Source organism: Bacillus rossius, chromosome 14 (assembly GCF_032445375.1).
Source record: "Bacillus rossius redtenbacheri isolate Brsri chromosome 14, Brsri_v3, whole genome shotgun sequence".
NCBI classification, from domain to species: Eukaryota; Metazoa; Arthropoda; class Insecta; order Phasmatodea; family Bacillidae; genus Bacillus; species Bacillus rossius.
The window spans coordinates 48087165-48104227 of record NC_086341.1 but is presented as its reverse complement, the minus strand read 5'-3'; the positions used below and the strand labels follow the sequence as shown (position 1 = coordinate 48104227).

The 17063-nt window shown below is 40.1% G+C and overlaps 1 protein-coding gene across 2 annotated transcripts in view; it reads left to right on the top strand.

Moving 5' to 3' along the window:
* LOC134538900 (poly(A) polymerase type 3) overlaps positions 1-5560 on the top strand; it is a 69252-nt gene extending 63692 nt beyond the window's left edge. For both annotated transcript variants that reach the window (XM_063380510.1, XM_063380507.1), the window contains exon 15: positions 5119-5560. The gene's annotated coding sequence lies outside the window, so the exon portion shown is untranslated. The remainder of the gene's footprint in view (positions 1-5118) is intronic.
* Positions 5561-17063: the final 11503 nt, after the last annotated feature.

The following is a 17063-nucleotide window of genomic DNA, read 5'->3' as shown; positions in this document are numbered from 1 at the left end:
CTTACCAAATATAGAAACAATTGAACAAAAAGCACCTAAAATATATTCAAATTTACCTGCAGTGGATGTTGTTCAATGTTCTCAGATTCAATTTGAACAGTTGGTCTAGATGATTTGGGTAATGGAATAACCAAAGTTTCCTCGGAATCAGAATCCTGAAACACGTGTAACACATGTTGGATACTAAATCATCCCATAGAAAATGCACAACAAAAGTTGAGAAAATTTGTAAGTAAGATGGAGAAAACTTAATTTTTCGTTTAGTTTAAAAGTACAGATAAATATAATAATTGCTCTCTTACCTGCATTGTTTGTTGTTCTGCGGTGTCGTTCTTATGAGACTCAGACTCTACGGAAGAGCCAACTTCAGATCTAACAAAAAATTTACTCATTGCTTTCGCCTGTTTTTCGTTTTCTCTTTCCATGTCCTTTTTTCTTTTTCTATAAAAAGTACCCGTAGGTTTCTTCTTGTCCGCCATGATACCACCACAATAATAATATCAAACTGGACAGTGGCGTGTGCATGCACAGATAGCACTATCACTGAGACTGAGCGGTGCAGTGAGCAGGCACTTACGGGGGGTCGGGGGCAGCAGGAGGAGGGTGGGGAGGGCTTCACGTTGTGACAGGCGCGCACCACCACCACATGAGTCATCGCCATCGCATCACCACCGATGCTCGCATATTGCTGTATTAGCAAACAGAAACACTCTATCTTTTATAAAATTATAATCATGTTCATGGCGTTTATTTATTTATAAAACTATTTTGCTCAAATAAATTAAAAAATTTTTTTATTTTTTTTTCCGATAGCTCCGTTGGCGCCACTGCCCGCGTGGCGCCACATGCGGCCGCATGTGCCGCATGGGCCTGGCGCCGGCCCTGAGTATACTACGCATCACTACTTGACAAACTGAAGGCAGAAATGGCAGATAAAAATCGCATTTTCAGAAACAAAAAAAAAATTGTTTCACCGAGACAATGCACCAGCCTACACCTCAGTAGTTGTCATGGAAATAATCTACGAATTGCGGGTTGAACTGCTTGACCACACCTTCCTTACTCACCAGATCTAAACCCAATTGACTTTTTTTTTTGTTCCTTAGGTTAAAAGTTTTGCTCGGAGGACAGAGATTTTTGTCGAATGAGGCGGGCCATCACCTTCGTAAACAACTATTTTGCAGGGTCTCTGGCAAACGATTGTTAAAAAACAACTGTGTGTCCAAAATGGCTAAAGTTTCAGAGAGTATATTTTAAAGCATGCTCAAACACATTCCCCAATTTTTGTTGAGTGCTGCCATCTTCATGTTGAGGTCGGAAACTTATCAGACAACCCTCGTATATAGCAACACGTGGAGGCAATGTGTAGTGCTGACCATAACATAAACATTTTACATTCTACCGCAAAGTTGCAGTGAAAAAGCCACAGTAAATGCTCCCATGCTCAAAAACAAGGCATCTCTGTGTAGTAAAGTCTGGCTTCACTCACGACTGCACTTGTATACTTCACATCAATCCCTAAACAAGATCCAAGGAGCCTGTGTCGGTGTAAGGTGCAAGGTGGTGGTTTTGTAGCGACAGTACAGCAAACAATCTTTCATGTGACGTTATGACTGATGAATCTTCACTGAATGTTCTCATGCACATAAGTGTGTCAAACGTAAATGTTTGTAAGTCTGAGTTAATTACAATTAAATCGCAACACAAAGGCTTGGGCTATCTATCTTGTGAAATCAATTACAAGTTTTAAAATTTATTGTGTTGTGCTTTGACGTACATTTCAAAATAGACCTGCATTTGGGACTTAACTGACACTGACACAGTTTTGAGTTTTGTTCTTTTATCCATGAGATTATTAGCTCTGATGAATTTGATTTTAAAGTGAAACTCCTTACTTTTAAAATGTACTCATTTAATTTTAAAATAATAAAATATAATTGAGTTTTCATAAAGGTTTTCTTATTTTTAATTACCAGGAAAATCAAGTCTCATTGGTCAGCTTACTGGTGTGTTTAAAGCATATTTTGACCATCAGTTTTGATAACTGAGGGTTTGGGATATTTTTGACCAGAGCATGCCAGCCTGTGACAACATATTTGATTGATAAGTATCCTCTCACATTCTACTGAACAGCAGAGCAATGACCGACATGCTTGAGTGGAGTTGGAACATGCTTTTTGTTTTACTGTATTACAAGAAAACGAGATGTTAGTAATATCCTGCAGTGCAAATTATCTATTAGAAGTGTTGATGGCTGTGCACATGTTGTGTTCCTCAGTGTAACAAGGGAACAATATATTATTGTTTGTTTTTTGAAGGTTTAGTTTAAAAAAGTGGGAACATTCCTGTTATGTGAAATGTTTGAAATTCAGGGCCGCAGAAACTTCTTTGTAATTCTTGGTGTGACGTATGCTGTTACATTCCATCTGAAGTTACCCTATTTCTCTGTTTTAACAGCTGGAGGTAAATAAAATTTGTAAATAAGTATGTAAATTATGTAAAAATTATGTAAAACAGTTTCAAATGTAACGCTTTTATTATTTATGTAGTACACACTTATCTCTGTGCAGAAAGACTAAACAAAATAAAGAATTTTTTTTTTTTGTAAACTTCATACAGCAGATTTTGTCTCACCTATTATTCCTTTTATTTTGTTCAGTCAACATAGAGAAGCCACGAGGATTGAGTTAAATGTTTCTCAAGAGGCCACACACTAACCCTATAATGTAAAGTTCCATTTAGTGTTAGTTATATATGCCTCACAGAGCCTGCTGTGAAATATTGACTGTCAGTCATATTTTTCTGGCATGGCCTTGCAGGAATGCAGTGGTGTCAGTCATATATGTCTGACATGGCAGTCAATGTGTTTTAAGAATAATTTGTTTTATCATCTCAGGAAAATTATGCAGCACAATCCAGACAATATTGAACAAAATTTAGAGATGTTGCCTTTAATATTTTTGGTTCCAATGCCTGCTCCCAATGACATACATATAGAACAAAAAATGGAGTTATGCTTGTAAGGTTCTATTATAAAATAAACTAGTTTGGCTTAAATTTGGAGCTAATGAATGAATGAGTGAATGAGTGAAGAGTTGAATGTCTTGTCGACATTGACACATTCGTTCTCATACAGGAACGACTGCATACTAAAATAATTAAGACAAGATACTAATATTTACCTTTCCTTATGGTTGAAAGAGGATATCTATACCTAATGTCAGAAATGATGCAAGTTTATACATTTTTAAAATTAATTATGAGCATGACTATTTCAATTAAACATAAAAAAGGTAACATAATTAAACATATATTTATTATATTTAAGTTCATTTTTTTAATGGCTATCTGGATTAATATTGTTATTAAGTAATCTTTACTGAAATTTAAAAATTGTATGTACGGTTTGGTACCTATTTCCATAGATTGACATTTGTTATTCAAACATAATTCATAGCTTGTGTGTGTGTTTTTTTTTGTTGCAGTACTTCTTAAAAAGCTTATATTGGTAGCTATTTTTTAATTTTCATGTTGGTTACAGACCAATTTACAAAAGTTACGAGACTTATTTTTTTTTTTTCAGTGCAAAGTGCATTACACTGACATGTGGTGACAAACCCCAATAACTGCTGTCTCGTGTGTGTTTGTGTGTGTGTGTGTGTCAGGTAAACAACTTGTGAAACCTGTTCTTGTGCGGCATTGTTCCTTGTTGGTAGCTCGTAGTTCTGCAGTCTTGCAAGCATTTTGTGTGTAGATTTAGCTCATCTAAAAGTATTTGCAAGAAGTAAATACAAAAACTTAATTTTATTAGTGTACCTGTGTCGTTTGTGTCGCGAGAAAGTTACAATGAACGTTGATGAACATGTACGATAAATTAGCGAGTATTGGCCTCTCATTGTAAAATAATCGCACTAACCTAGCTATGTCAGTGCAGCTTTTGTGCGTCACCTGCTTGGTTTTTGAATGGTACAAGACACCTAGTGGTGTTTACCACAAGTTTTTTTTAATATAAAAAAAGGATGTGCTTATTAAGTTTTGGATTTTTAACTTTAGTTTGTCTTTGTATAATGACATTGAGCATGAGGGCAATGTAGTAAGAATAAAATAGTTTCTGTGTTTTGAGTGTGCTAATTGCTTAAATAACATTGTAGTAAACACATCCTATAATTGGAGACAAGATTTTATGGTTTTTTTTATAATCCGTTTCTTTTTAAAACAAGAGATTTTGGTGTTATTGTTTTTATTTTTTATGAACTCTGTTTATATTCATAAAGATACCACAATTTTCAACACATGGCACTTACTTTGTTCAATGTTTCTTACTTCTCCGAAACAGTATCATTGTGACTTAACACATGATTCACTTTCACAATATAATAATTTGTATTAAGCATATCTATTACTGGGAACAATAAAAATAAATCAGCAAGTATATTTGCATTTGTAAAGTGTTCTGATGTTGTGTAAACATTAGTTGCTAATAACAATTGCAATAAAAAAATATATATATATTTTTTTCAATCTGTATAGTACATACATACAATTTGGTACTAACTGCATGCTAAAAAAAACTTCATTCATTGGATTTAATATATTAAAAGATTACTTTTTGTAATCTGAGTTAGTTTTGATTAGATATGCTAATTAATTATAAGGTTGTTTCCTTGGATTTCAGTACTTCATAGTGTATTAACTTGCATTTGAATGTTATACGATGCATTGACATGGTTGTCCGAGTTCTTTCTGCTTTATCGCAATTCACCATACAGTCTTGTCCCTACCTATAAGAAAACTGAAGGCATGATAACCAGCGTGGTGTCGCCTCTCGGCACGGCCAGGCTCACTCTGCTGTGCGTGCACTGGCACGTCACTCGGAGCACTCAGCGCTGTCCCAGACAGGCAGGCTGGCGTGTCATTAGACTAAACTGTCACACTTCCTTACAGGGAGACTTGCTTTTAGCGTTTATCACACATTATGTATGTACAACTCATTATTCTCTTCCTACTATAGAAACAAATAATCTAATTAAATTAAGTGATCATAACCCATTTTTTCTTAAGTACTAGTAATCAGTTTTGTTTGGTGTTGAAAATTGTAAATTCTTGAATTTTCAATAGGTCGGCCGTTGCAGATGACTCGTCGCAGTGGCGGTAGCTACAGCCGTGTTTGTGGAGACGGTAGCTCTATGTTTGTCGGTAAGCCGTGCACAAACACAGCACGCCGTGTCTGGAACATTGCAGCAGCGCGCGCACGGGCAAGCCGACGGCAGAAGGTGGTGTTTGCTCGCATCTGTCCGTGTGGGGCACTGTAACAAGTTTGTGCAACAAACATATACTCTTATAGTGGTAGCATTATTGCTGTTTTTTTTTTTTTTTTCAATTATTTAAAATACATTTTATATCTGGTATAGATGTGCACTATTATAGAATTCATATTAATTTGTACATGTAAATATTGAATGAGAAGTCCATACTTTGAGGGTAAATTCAGTTTTGATTGCTGTAAATGTATGTTTGTAAAAGTATGATATGTTAATAAAGTTTTATTTCCTCAGGTAAATGGTGTTGTTCCTTATGTGCTTACACCTTCTCAAACTGACTTTGCCTTAGTGAGATTTGATCTGAGAATATCAAGTTAAATACAAGAATTTGTCATTAGGTCATTTGTATTTTTTTTTTTTTTTTTTGGTGGTGTGGTTTTTAACACAAAGCTATGTTTTGTCTGCAAAAGTGAGACGTGAACAAATAGTGTATTTCAATTGTGCCGCAGTTGTGCCCAAATTCTGTTAGCTACACTAGTGTCAAAATATAGACATATCAGAAGTCCATTGTCGTGCTATTAAACATTGCACATATTATTACATACTCTCCAATAGATGTGTAAATAAAATGAGTTGGTAATGTTTTAATGACTACTGTTTTCACATTATGTGACATGGCCTTACTTACATATCAGCTTGCAACGTATAGCTGTAAGAGCCAAACAAGAGGTTCCCTCCCTGAGAAATGTAAATAAGAGTACAACCAATGTCAACCTAGTAATGTAAATGATCGACAGTCTCCTTGAGGCATCAGGGAAAATGTATATAAACCAGGACAGGTAATTGGCTGATCCCCGTAAGATAGATGGTATTTATACGCACAGATAGACAGGAGCCAACCCAAGAGTAAGGCCGTTGTAAAGTTGCTAGGGCACACCAGCTCACCATTCCTGGAGATATACTGACCCATGACGGGTCCTAGACCTACCACCCTAAGACTGGTGTAGCCAGGGCTCTGGCTCTTTAGCTTAGAGGACAGGGCCTCACCTCATCTAGCACTAAGTTAAACACAGCAAGCACGTACCAGCTCTCAGCTTGGAGCCCCTCACCTTTTGGAGCAACAAAGTTACTACTACCCCCGATTATCCTTCAAGTAGGAGGGTAATTGCTTCACCTCACAACCTGAGGTCATTCCTGCCTTATCCATATCCCCTACTCCCAGCAGATGGAGCACTGTGGAAGGCAACACCTGGAGGATCAGCCCTGCACACGTGGAGGAGGTGTTTGACGCGCGTCATGGAAGCCATCAGCCCCTCCCTTCTCAGACACGTGTCCAGGACCGCCGCAGACAACCGAGACAGCCAGTATCGCCCGGCCGCAGTCGCTGCTCCCGTTGCCATGGCAACCACGCCCACCGACTTAACAGTTCTTTAAAACTTATTCCTGAAACATCACTTCATCTTAACTAACAAATTCGGGGGAAAAATTACGGCAATGCAACAGATTAGGCACTTACCAAGCACCCAAAAGAATGAAAAATAGTAATCTGGGGGAAAATTTCAAAAATTGAGACGGAATTAGGAATACTATAGGAAGCTCCCATGTAACACAATGTTAATGATGGGTTGAACTACTACCAGCGCTATTAGTTTGCGGGCCGCCGCGAGCTTCACTGGGCGGACGAAGAACGAAGGTGAGTTGCCAGACCTGTCTGTATGACCGTGAGCTGGGCCGAGTGGTTTGCTCTGTGATGGTGCGACTCTGTGACTGACAGGAATGTGCTTCCCAGCTACACTCGCCATAGCATAGTGCCTACTACCCTATGTAATACCCCAAGTGTCTTAAAGAATAATTAAATAAGACAGTAAAAAGATTTGGAAACTCTGTATACTGAGGCTCTCAATTAATAACTATAAAAAGTCAACAACAGAGGCGACACTAGGAGTAAACAAAGCAAATTTTGAGACTCCCTACGAACACCAGGGAGAAAAAGGATCGTAATTATAGATTAACTAAATAAAAACAACAGTTACGTCTATAGTCTTCCTTATTTTATTAATCATTGTTCTTTCTTTTTCTATATAGATTAAATTTTCATTTGTAACATCTGTTTTTCATTGATAAGTGATCTCACATAAATTCCTCACAATTACACTTATTATATTATATTCTTTGAACTTATTTACGATCGGGCCGGCCCTGAATGTATAACAAAAATTACAATATTTAAATACATGAATGAAATTAACATCGCTAACTTTACAGGTTGTACATATAGTCCTTGCAAAACATTATATAAATTTCCTCTCCTCGAACTGCTTTAACTGTCCGCTGTCTTAACTGGGTTACACTATTTTTGAGTTCGTAAGAAAATGATAGAATGATGCGGGTATCACCCGGGGCTGTAGGTAGATGGTGATCGAGGTAGTAGGCCTAAAGATGGTGGATTCTGCTCAGGAACCGACTCCAGAGGTTCTGGCAGAGGATTTTGGTTGCCCCAAACTTGGAACCCTGTCTGAAACAGAAGTCCAAATTCCAAAGAATCAGATCTGTTTCCAGACAGTATACTTAAATGGCACAAAAGGCCAATAAAGGGGAATGAAAGGGGGGATGACGTCAAGACTTACCAAAACAGGGTGTTGGTCCTGGCACTCAGGATAGGGCGTCTCGTCTCCGAAAACCCGAACCACGATTCGCGGTAGACACGGAAGTCTTCATGATTTAAGAAAAAAATATATAATTAAAAAAACTAAGGTTTTCTACTTTTAACTAAACTACTGACTGGTTAATCTTAATTTTAGATAGGGACTTCATCCCTCTAGTCTGAGAAGACTACATAATTCGAGATTCGAAGCCGATGATTCGCCGAAGATCGCAGTTACAGAAGGTACCAGTCAGTCAGGAGGCGCGCACCGAAGTCCCTTCAGAGCGGGATATCATCAGTATATAATAAGCGCGGGGTCTCTAGAGAATGGGAGGGGGGTTAGGCTATGAGCCGAAAATTCCCGAGCCCACCCGAAAGTGTCCCGCATAAAAAATATCAGAACTTACTGGAGTGACTGCGCGACTGAGGCGCTATCTTTAGTGGCGAGAAGAAGTACTAATAAATAGACTTGTGGCCGACGAGTGTGTCAATACTAGGAGTATGTGGAGTAACCAGTGGTGCCACCTAGCGGCCTGAGACATAAGGGGGAGAAAGGTTGTCGTTACCTCCGCGCGAAAGCGCTGGTGTCGGCGCTGCTGACGCCCACAAGTGGCGTTAGTGACCACAGCCGCCGCTAGATGTCGTTAAAGTCCAGAATCGTATCTGCGGTTGTCAAGCCTGAGATGGCCTTGAATTCGGTTACCGTCCTCAGGAGTTCACAAGTGGTCATCGCTCCTGGCTTCAATTCTGAGAAGAATGGGTGGGGGATCAGGGGGGGGGGGGGGATGGCTTCAAAAACGCATGGTCTGTGGGACGCAAGGCCCACAGGATCCTCCTGTCGTGTCTTGCTGCTAGTGAACCTTATACCGATTCGTGATAGAGTTAGCAGGGCTCAGCACTGATTCACAAGCTGCTGGAGGCAAAAGTAGTAATGCGGAGAAATTTAGTTACCGGCCTCCGACGTGCCTCTAGGCGGGATACATATTAGCCAGACTGCTAACCTAGCATTAGGCTGGGTAAAAAAATGAGCTCGCCTCTGAGAACAGGGGCTGAGGGCCAGGCCATAAAGAAATAAGAGAAAAAAGAATAAATTTCCAAAAATATTTATAACAACAAAATTTTAAATAAAACGTGCCTAAATCCCTAATACACGGAACATACTCCCCCGCGTTAAAGCGGAGCTTAGGGGAAAGCAAAAACAAAAAAACAAAAAAACAAAAAACTTCAGTAGGACGAGTTACCAGGTTCGCCTGTATCCTACTACTTACATGCTAACACACAAAAAAAAATATTAAACACTCTTATGAACTAATGTGCACATTCTTAATGACTAACATGATTAAATTCATTAACTTAAATAAAATTATTAACTTAAGTGGCCACTTAAACTAACACCTTCTTATATTAGGTTTTCTTACAAACTAGTACCATGGATTTTTATTGTTACTTAATGTTACTATCTAGGTCTTGTATTCTTTAGTTAAACTACTTATTGAGTCATATATATATATTTATATGGCATGCCATGGCTTAGAGAAAGTAATCGCTCCTATTTTAAATTCGGATGTGCTTTCTTGAGGTGGGAGATGTGCGCTCGTGTCACATACTCTCCGGAACTGGGGTCGGTTAGACTCACAGTCACTGGGGTTAGAAACCGTTGGATCTGTAATGGTCCAGTCCAGCGATACGATAACTTGGCCGATCGCTTATCGATGGCCTTACTCTGCGGGTGTGCTTTGCACATTACCGTGTCACCTACCCTGTAGGGGTTAGGGGAGCGGTACTTATTGTACCTTCTCTGACTTGTTTGGTGAGCCAAATTTAAATTCCTACGCGCCTTTCTCCAAATATCCGCGATGTCCTTCGGATCATCCGGCAGTAGGTCTTCGAGAGACCAAAGATTGGAAAGGGGTGTGTTTGGCTTATAAGTAAACATAATCTCAAATGGGGTGGATTTGTGACCTTCATGTCGGGCATAATTAAATGCCATCTGTAACCACACCAAATTACTGTCCCATTTTTCCTGCGCATTCGCGTGGAACGCTATGAGCGCCGAACGAAGATTTCTATTAAATCTCTCCGCATGCGAGGGTTTAGGGTAGTAGGGCGATGTCATCACATGCTGTATACCATGCGAGAAACACATGTTCTTGAAAGTTATGGATGTAAACTGTGTTCCGTTGGCAGATACAATTATGTTCGGTAATCCTGAAGTTTTAAAAATGTGATTTTGTAATGCACGCACAGTGGTGTCAGCTGTAGTCTTGCGGAGTGGGATAAGCCAAACAAATTTCGAAAAAGCATCTATGCCCACAAGAAGCATAGAGTGTCCGGATTTGGATCGAGGAAATGGCCCTACAAAATCAATAAAATGTTTTTGCATAGGTCTTTCGGCTACTTCTGAGGCAAGAAAACCGTACTGTGTATTTTGTGCAGGTTTACTTAGTGCACATAGCTTACATAACTTAACTCGCTGTGTAATGTCCCGGTGCATTCCTTCCCAAATAAAATGGCGTCGGATACCTTGAATGGTTTTGTAAATACCTAAATGGGCCCGAGAGGTGAAAAAGGTAATATGTGAAAATCATATCACGCAGATTATGCGGAAGAACAATTTTAAGGTGCCTTGACTGTTGTGTACGTTTTTGTAGGAGACCTTTAGCTAACTTATACAATTTCGGAGCTGTACCATCTTTAACTTGTTCAATTATTTTTGCCAAATATGGTCGGCTTGTTGATGTGTTTGTATGTCCTGAAAAGCTAAGGGGAAATCGGTTAGGAGTGCCTGACACGAAATCTGAGGTTCCTCCTGAGATATTGTTTCGGAGGGGTTCTCGAACATTCGAGAAAGTGTGTCAGCCACAATGTTTTGAGTACAGCGAATATGTTGAATATTAAATTTGAAAGAAGAAATTTTGGTGATTCATCTTCCAAGTTTTCCTAATTGTTTAGGGTGAGCTAACAGCCAGGCGAGTACCTGATTATCAGTTTCCAATAGAAATTCCCTATGTTCCAGAAACTGTCGGAATTTATCGATACCATACACTACTGCTAAACATTCCAATTCATACACTGAAGATGCTTTCCTTTCCTGAAAAGTTAATGTACGTGGGGCAAAGGCAATGGGTTGCCTGGCACCATCTATTTCCTGTGACAATACCGCCCCTATAGCAACACTTGAGGCGTCTGTTTGTAAAATAAAGGGTTTACTAAAATCTGCCATGCGCAGAATAGGTGGATTCGCTATGGCTTCCTTCAAGAAATTAAATGCCTTGTCTTGTTCAGGACCCCAAATATATTGTGTATTTTTCTTACGTAATGCATTCAAAGGCGCCGCATGCTCGGCGAAATTTGGTATGTATTTGGCGTAAAAATTATCCATGCCAATAAAACGAGCTATGCCCTTTGCGTCTTTAGGTGGTTTGAATTCCCTGATCGCCTGTGTTCGTTCTGGATCAAATGTAACACCTTTGTGGGATACCAAATGTCCAAGAAAAGAAATTTCGGAAGCAGCAAATTTTACCTTTTTTGTATTTAGAGTGAGGCCTGCCTTGCGCAGTCTTTCAAGGACAAGAGTCAGATGCTGTATGTGTTCCTCAAAACTTTCTGAATAAATTACAAGATCATCTAAATAATTGTAAACAAATTTAAATTTAAAATCTCCTACTACTTGTTCAAGAAGTCGTGTGAGTACTTGAGCACCTGTGGCCAAGCCGAAAGGTACCACATTCTAAGATTCCAAGGTACGCAAAATGCGGTAATAGGTTTTGAGTCTTGCGTGAGTGGGATCTGATGGTAGGCCGAATTGAGATCGAACACACTGAAATACCTGGCCTTACTAAACCAATGAAAGGCCGTGTTCAAATCTGGGAGGGGTGTTTGCGGTATTTTAATTTGTTTGTTCAGTTTCCGATAATCAGTGACGAAACGTTGTTCCGTGCCCTTGGGCACTAGAAATGCAGGTGAACTGAAAGGAGAATTAGAAGGTTCTATTACCTTATTATCTAAAATTTTCTGTACATGTTTTCTCATAATTTCCATTTTAGGACCTAAAAGTTGATAAGGGTGATTTTTGACTGGCGTGGTATCAGTAAATTCAATTTGACATTCAATTAGATTAGTTCGACCTAATTTCTTAGTTAGCACATCAGAAAATTCATTACACAAATTTTGAATAGCAACTTGTTTACTGGGCTCGAGATCCAGGGACAAAGAATTTCTCTCGTCAGTGTTGGTAGAAACATTAGTAACTTGTCCTGACCTTTTATTTTAAGGTTCCACGAATGATATGACAAGATTTTTATTAAATTTAAATACAAAATTTCCTGCTTGTAGATCAATCAAAATACCTGTTTTAGCGATGAAGTCGGAGCCTAGAATAAGCTGCGTGGCTAAGTTTTCTGCCACAAGAAAAGGGAAATTCCAAGTGAATAATTATATCCTGATTTTCACTATAGCCACTTTGGATGTACTAATTGGTTCGTCCGCTGCAGTAAAACAGCGCACATCCGTGACTTCTGTTTTCAGAACCTGCTTGTTCTTCTATAATTCCCTAAACAAATCACCTGAAATAAAACTACGAGTAGCTCCTGTATCTATCAGACCAATAATTTGATTTTTGCCAAACATTGCTTTAGTGTATGGGAATACAGTTCGGACGTGACCGAAAATGTTTTGACACTTACGTTTTGTTTTGTTAGTCAGGCTAACACATGTTTTGCAAATTCTTGTGAATTTCTCAGAATTTTCTTTATGATTAATTTGCTGTGTTATGATCTTCTGTTTGTGTTTTCTGTCTTTTCCTGTGTATTTCTTTCGTTTATTTTTCCTGTGTTTTTGTTTTCCTGTGTTATGCGTTTTTTGATTTTCATCTTGTTTTCGTGATTCGTTAGTATGCACATTATGCACTGAAAAATTCCTCTCGGATGAAGTTTTAGGTGGACCAGGTAGAAATTTGCCTGGCCACCGGCTTACGCGTTTTTTTGCCTTGTTGAAATTTGGTTTGAAATTTTTGTGTTTACATTGCTCAATGTAATGTCCTGTTTGCTTGCAATAATTACAGAAAGGTGGTTGTTGTTGTATGTTCTTGTTTGAACCGTACCTATTATTTCTGTAGTAGTTTGTTTTATGTCGTGGGTGGCTATTCTGTTGTTTCGTGTATGTAAAACTATTTGCAGTTTCTGCCTGAGAATCATGCTTATCAACGGACTTCGCTGACCTGTTTCTCTGAGTGTCTGCATATTCGTAACTCATGGCCTGTATACAGAGTTGATCTAGTTCTACAAAACTCCGTGGCCTAGCCTGGAAAACAGCGCGTGAGCGCTCTGCCTGATTTAGTCCGTCTACTATGCAACTAACTATTTCGCTCTCTGATACGCCCAATCTGAGAACCGCCGCGGCTTCTCTGATTGATGCTACATAGTGCGGCAATGCTTCATTACTTCGCTGTAGCCTGTTGTACCATTCCAAACGGTAATTAGTCAAAAGTCTGGCAGGTATAAAAAAAATCAAAATTTCTTCGTGGTATTTGTCAAAAGAGTAACTATTTTCTATTGCTTGACTCGTTCTTTCACTCAGTGGTGGTTGGGTGTAGGGAAAAACTATATCCAACAATTGTTTGTCAGGAATGCCCCCTTTCTGTCTAATTTTGCCTTATAAATTCGATTAATTTATCTGGGTCAAGACCACTTGTTTCTGGAAAACCAACAAGTAATCTCTCGACTGGATGGGCAATTTTCCCATAAAAGCTATACTCAGCCGCCCTTGGCGTAACTGGTAATGTTGTTTCTAGTTGATTCTGCGTTGATGGCGGAGGTGGGGGTGAAGGATGTGCAATTTGCGCGGTGGGAATGGTAGGGATCGGAGCTCCTTGCCCGGATGTGAATAAAGAATGAAACTGGGAATATGGATTAAAATATGACTGGTTTGTGGCGAATGGGAAGCACAAATTTTGTTGTGTTAAAGGATGCGGATTTGCAGGCAAGTTACCGGAAAATGTGACACTGGTGATGGGAGCTGTAGAAACATGCATGCCTGAGGGAATTTGAGTGGTGGCTGCTGGGATGGGAGGGGTTGAAACTGTGATGAGTGATTGAGATGTTGATGTTGATGGAATGGGCGGAACCTGCCTTGTTTGACACAAAGATACTTGTGTGTAGGGTTGCCTTATATCCTGGGGAAATTCCGGATTTTCACTCTCTATATTTCCTAGTGATTCCATTCCTAGGTTTTCTGACTGGGCAATGTTGGCCCGAAGGTCCTGTTGAGTTTCCAGTTGGGCTGCCCTAGCTTTCAATTTAATTTGGAAGGCGTTTGTCTGTTGCAGACAACGATTTAGCTCTGTTCGATAAACACCATTGAACACATCTGCGGAAAGTACCACTAGCTTTTCCAGTCGTCTGGTGACATGCTCTAATCGCATAATGTGTCGCTTTACATTGGGCAAATTCCCTTCCACATCTGAATAACTCACGAAAGCAGCTATGTCGTAAAATTTGGAGCAAGCTATGTTGAATTCCTCGAGTATTTCCAAATTTGGATTATGTACTGAGGTAGGTAACTTATCATGTACCGCGGCTCGAAGCCTCTTTCGCAGCTCTTGCGCATTTCCAGTAGTTGGTAAATTACGCAACTGCAACTCGTAACTTAATTCATCTACTAGTAATAGCTCCGGAGTAATCATCCTGTCCGGATTCATAGTATTACACAAACAAAACACTACCCTCTTAAAATTATCTCTTAAACTTTAAACTTAGGTATACACTTAAATCTAGCTTATGATTAAAACAATTGCTTTATTGCGTGGGAAGTATGTGCCTTTATAATTTATTATTATTATTACTACGCGCGTCGGGAAATGAACAGTGTACTCTGGGTGTAACAAGCTGTCAGGTTAGCTTGCCAAACATGGTACCTACAATGAAGGTCATGTCAGCCAGCAGGACTGACCTTGGCGCGCTGCGCCTTTAACTGGGGGTGTGGGGGGGGGGGTGTATCTTGTCCAGCGGACACGTCTCTGTTGATAAGCCACGCGCGCGGGCTGAGTTGCGTGGGCGGGCAGCCAGCTGCCTCTCGGCGCGCGCTCAAATGTAAACACGGTGTAACCAGTACAACTGTTTACAGTTATATTATTATTTTGATTATTATTGTAACATTAATTGTATATTTCATGAGCCTATTTTATGTATTTAATTATTTTATTGTAAAGAGGACAATCAAAGTTAACCTATATCACACATCTAATTGTCAGAGACTACACACCTTTTAACTTCAGGGTCATCTAAGCATTATTCTTTGGAAACTTTATTAATTTGCCTTAGTTCAGCACTCTTACACGCTAATATCCAAGTTTTATTTCACTATGCAGTTAATTTGGTTTGCTGATTTTTCCATAGCTCCTTGGTTGCTAGGGACGGAAAATAAATAGTTAGAAGGAAGGAGAGAGAGACGCCATCGCCATCTTGCAGCGGGAAGACGTTTCTCGGGCTGGGGCGAACAAAAGCCTTGGTTGCCGCCCGAGGAATTGAAGATTCGCGTCATCCGCGGTCGTGTGCTATCTATAATTCTCCACACTATTATTTGTTAGAATAGTTCTGGAATCAATAAGTCTCAGATAGGGAGTATCGGCGACATCTAGTGGCAACTTCCGCGTCGGTCCCGTTCGTCCCGTAGTGGTTCCGGACGACTCATGTCAGCGCCAGCTACGATCGGCCACGACGTTTTGGTGAGACCGATCCAAATTAAAACAGACTTTTTAGGACGAGAGGGAAGTCGATTCTTCAGCCAGACCCCCGGCTACTTCAGATCTTCTGTAGTTCGCCAATTAAAGCTTCCAGCGTCCAGTGTTCCAGCATCGCAGCAGACCACCTGGAGGTCCTAAGAAGAGAGAGTAGGGAGAGCGTGCCGACTCTGGAACATAGGCGAGGGGGGAGCGGGGTAATCCGGGGATTATCCCATTTTTTATGGTTTTTTACGCATTTTTTATGGTTTTTTATGTGCAAATCCAGTTTTTTATGCGCTAATCCAGTGGCTAATCCGCAGATCCGCAAATCCGCAAATCCGCAAATCCGCAAATTCGCAAATCCGCAAATTCGTAAATTCGCAAATCTGCTAATCCGGAGATCCGCAAATCCGCAAATTCACAAATCCGCAAATCCGCAAATCGCAAATCCGCAAATCCACCATTTTGTATTTCTAGAAATTTCCACCAACTTCGAATGGTGACGTCATGATTCTGTGTCGTCTGCTGGAGGCCGCCATCTTGATTTTTCCTGGTCGCCATCTTGTTTCGTCTGCTGGAGGCTGCCATATTGATTTTTCCTGGTCGCCATCTTGTTTCGTCTGCTGGAGGCCGCCATCTTGATTTTTCCTGGTCGCCATCTTGTTTCGGCTGCTGGAGGCCGCCATCTTGTGTGACGTCATATAGTTCTGTTGGTCGCCACCAGGTAGCAGCAGGTATTATTTTATTTTAACTAAAATATTTTCAGTGCCGAGGCTGGGATTCGATCCATGGGACGTGAAAACGTCCAGGATGTCGTGGTTACGAGGCGGACGCCTTGACCACTAGACCACGAGACCAATTGGAATATGGTGGAATAAATAATCTATATATGCTATGTACTGATGTCAAGTTTATGATAAAAGGGGGAGGGTATTTTTGCCTTCCTTAATGCATACCTAAGGTGCCACATTTGAAATTAAAAATCATTATACAGCCGCCATCTTTAATTCCAGCACAGACTACCAGATGGCGCCAAATTCAAAAATTAGTTGCCAGAGGCGCCGCCATCTTGGTTCTCAAGTTGGCTGGTAGATGTCGCTAGTATCGCGCGCCAAATTCAAAAATTAGTTGTCAGAGGCGCCGCCATCTTGGTTCTCAAGTTGGCTGGTAGATGTCGCTAGTATCGCGTGGCAAATTCAAAAATTAGTTGCCAGAGGCGCCGCCATCTTGATTCTCAAGTTGGCTACCAGAGTGTGCCACCGTCGCCATCTTTATTTCATATTTCAGCTGCCAGGGCGCAGCACCATTCGATAGGTCGAATGCTAATCGATATATTTACTTTTATTTCATATTTCAGCTGCCAGGGCGCAGCACCATTCGATAGGTCGAATGCTAATCGATATATTTACTTTTATTTCATATTTCAGCTGCCAGGGCA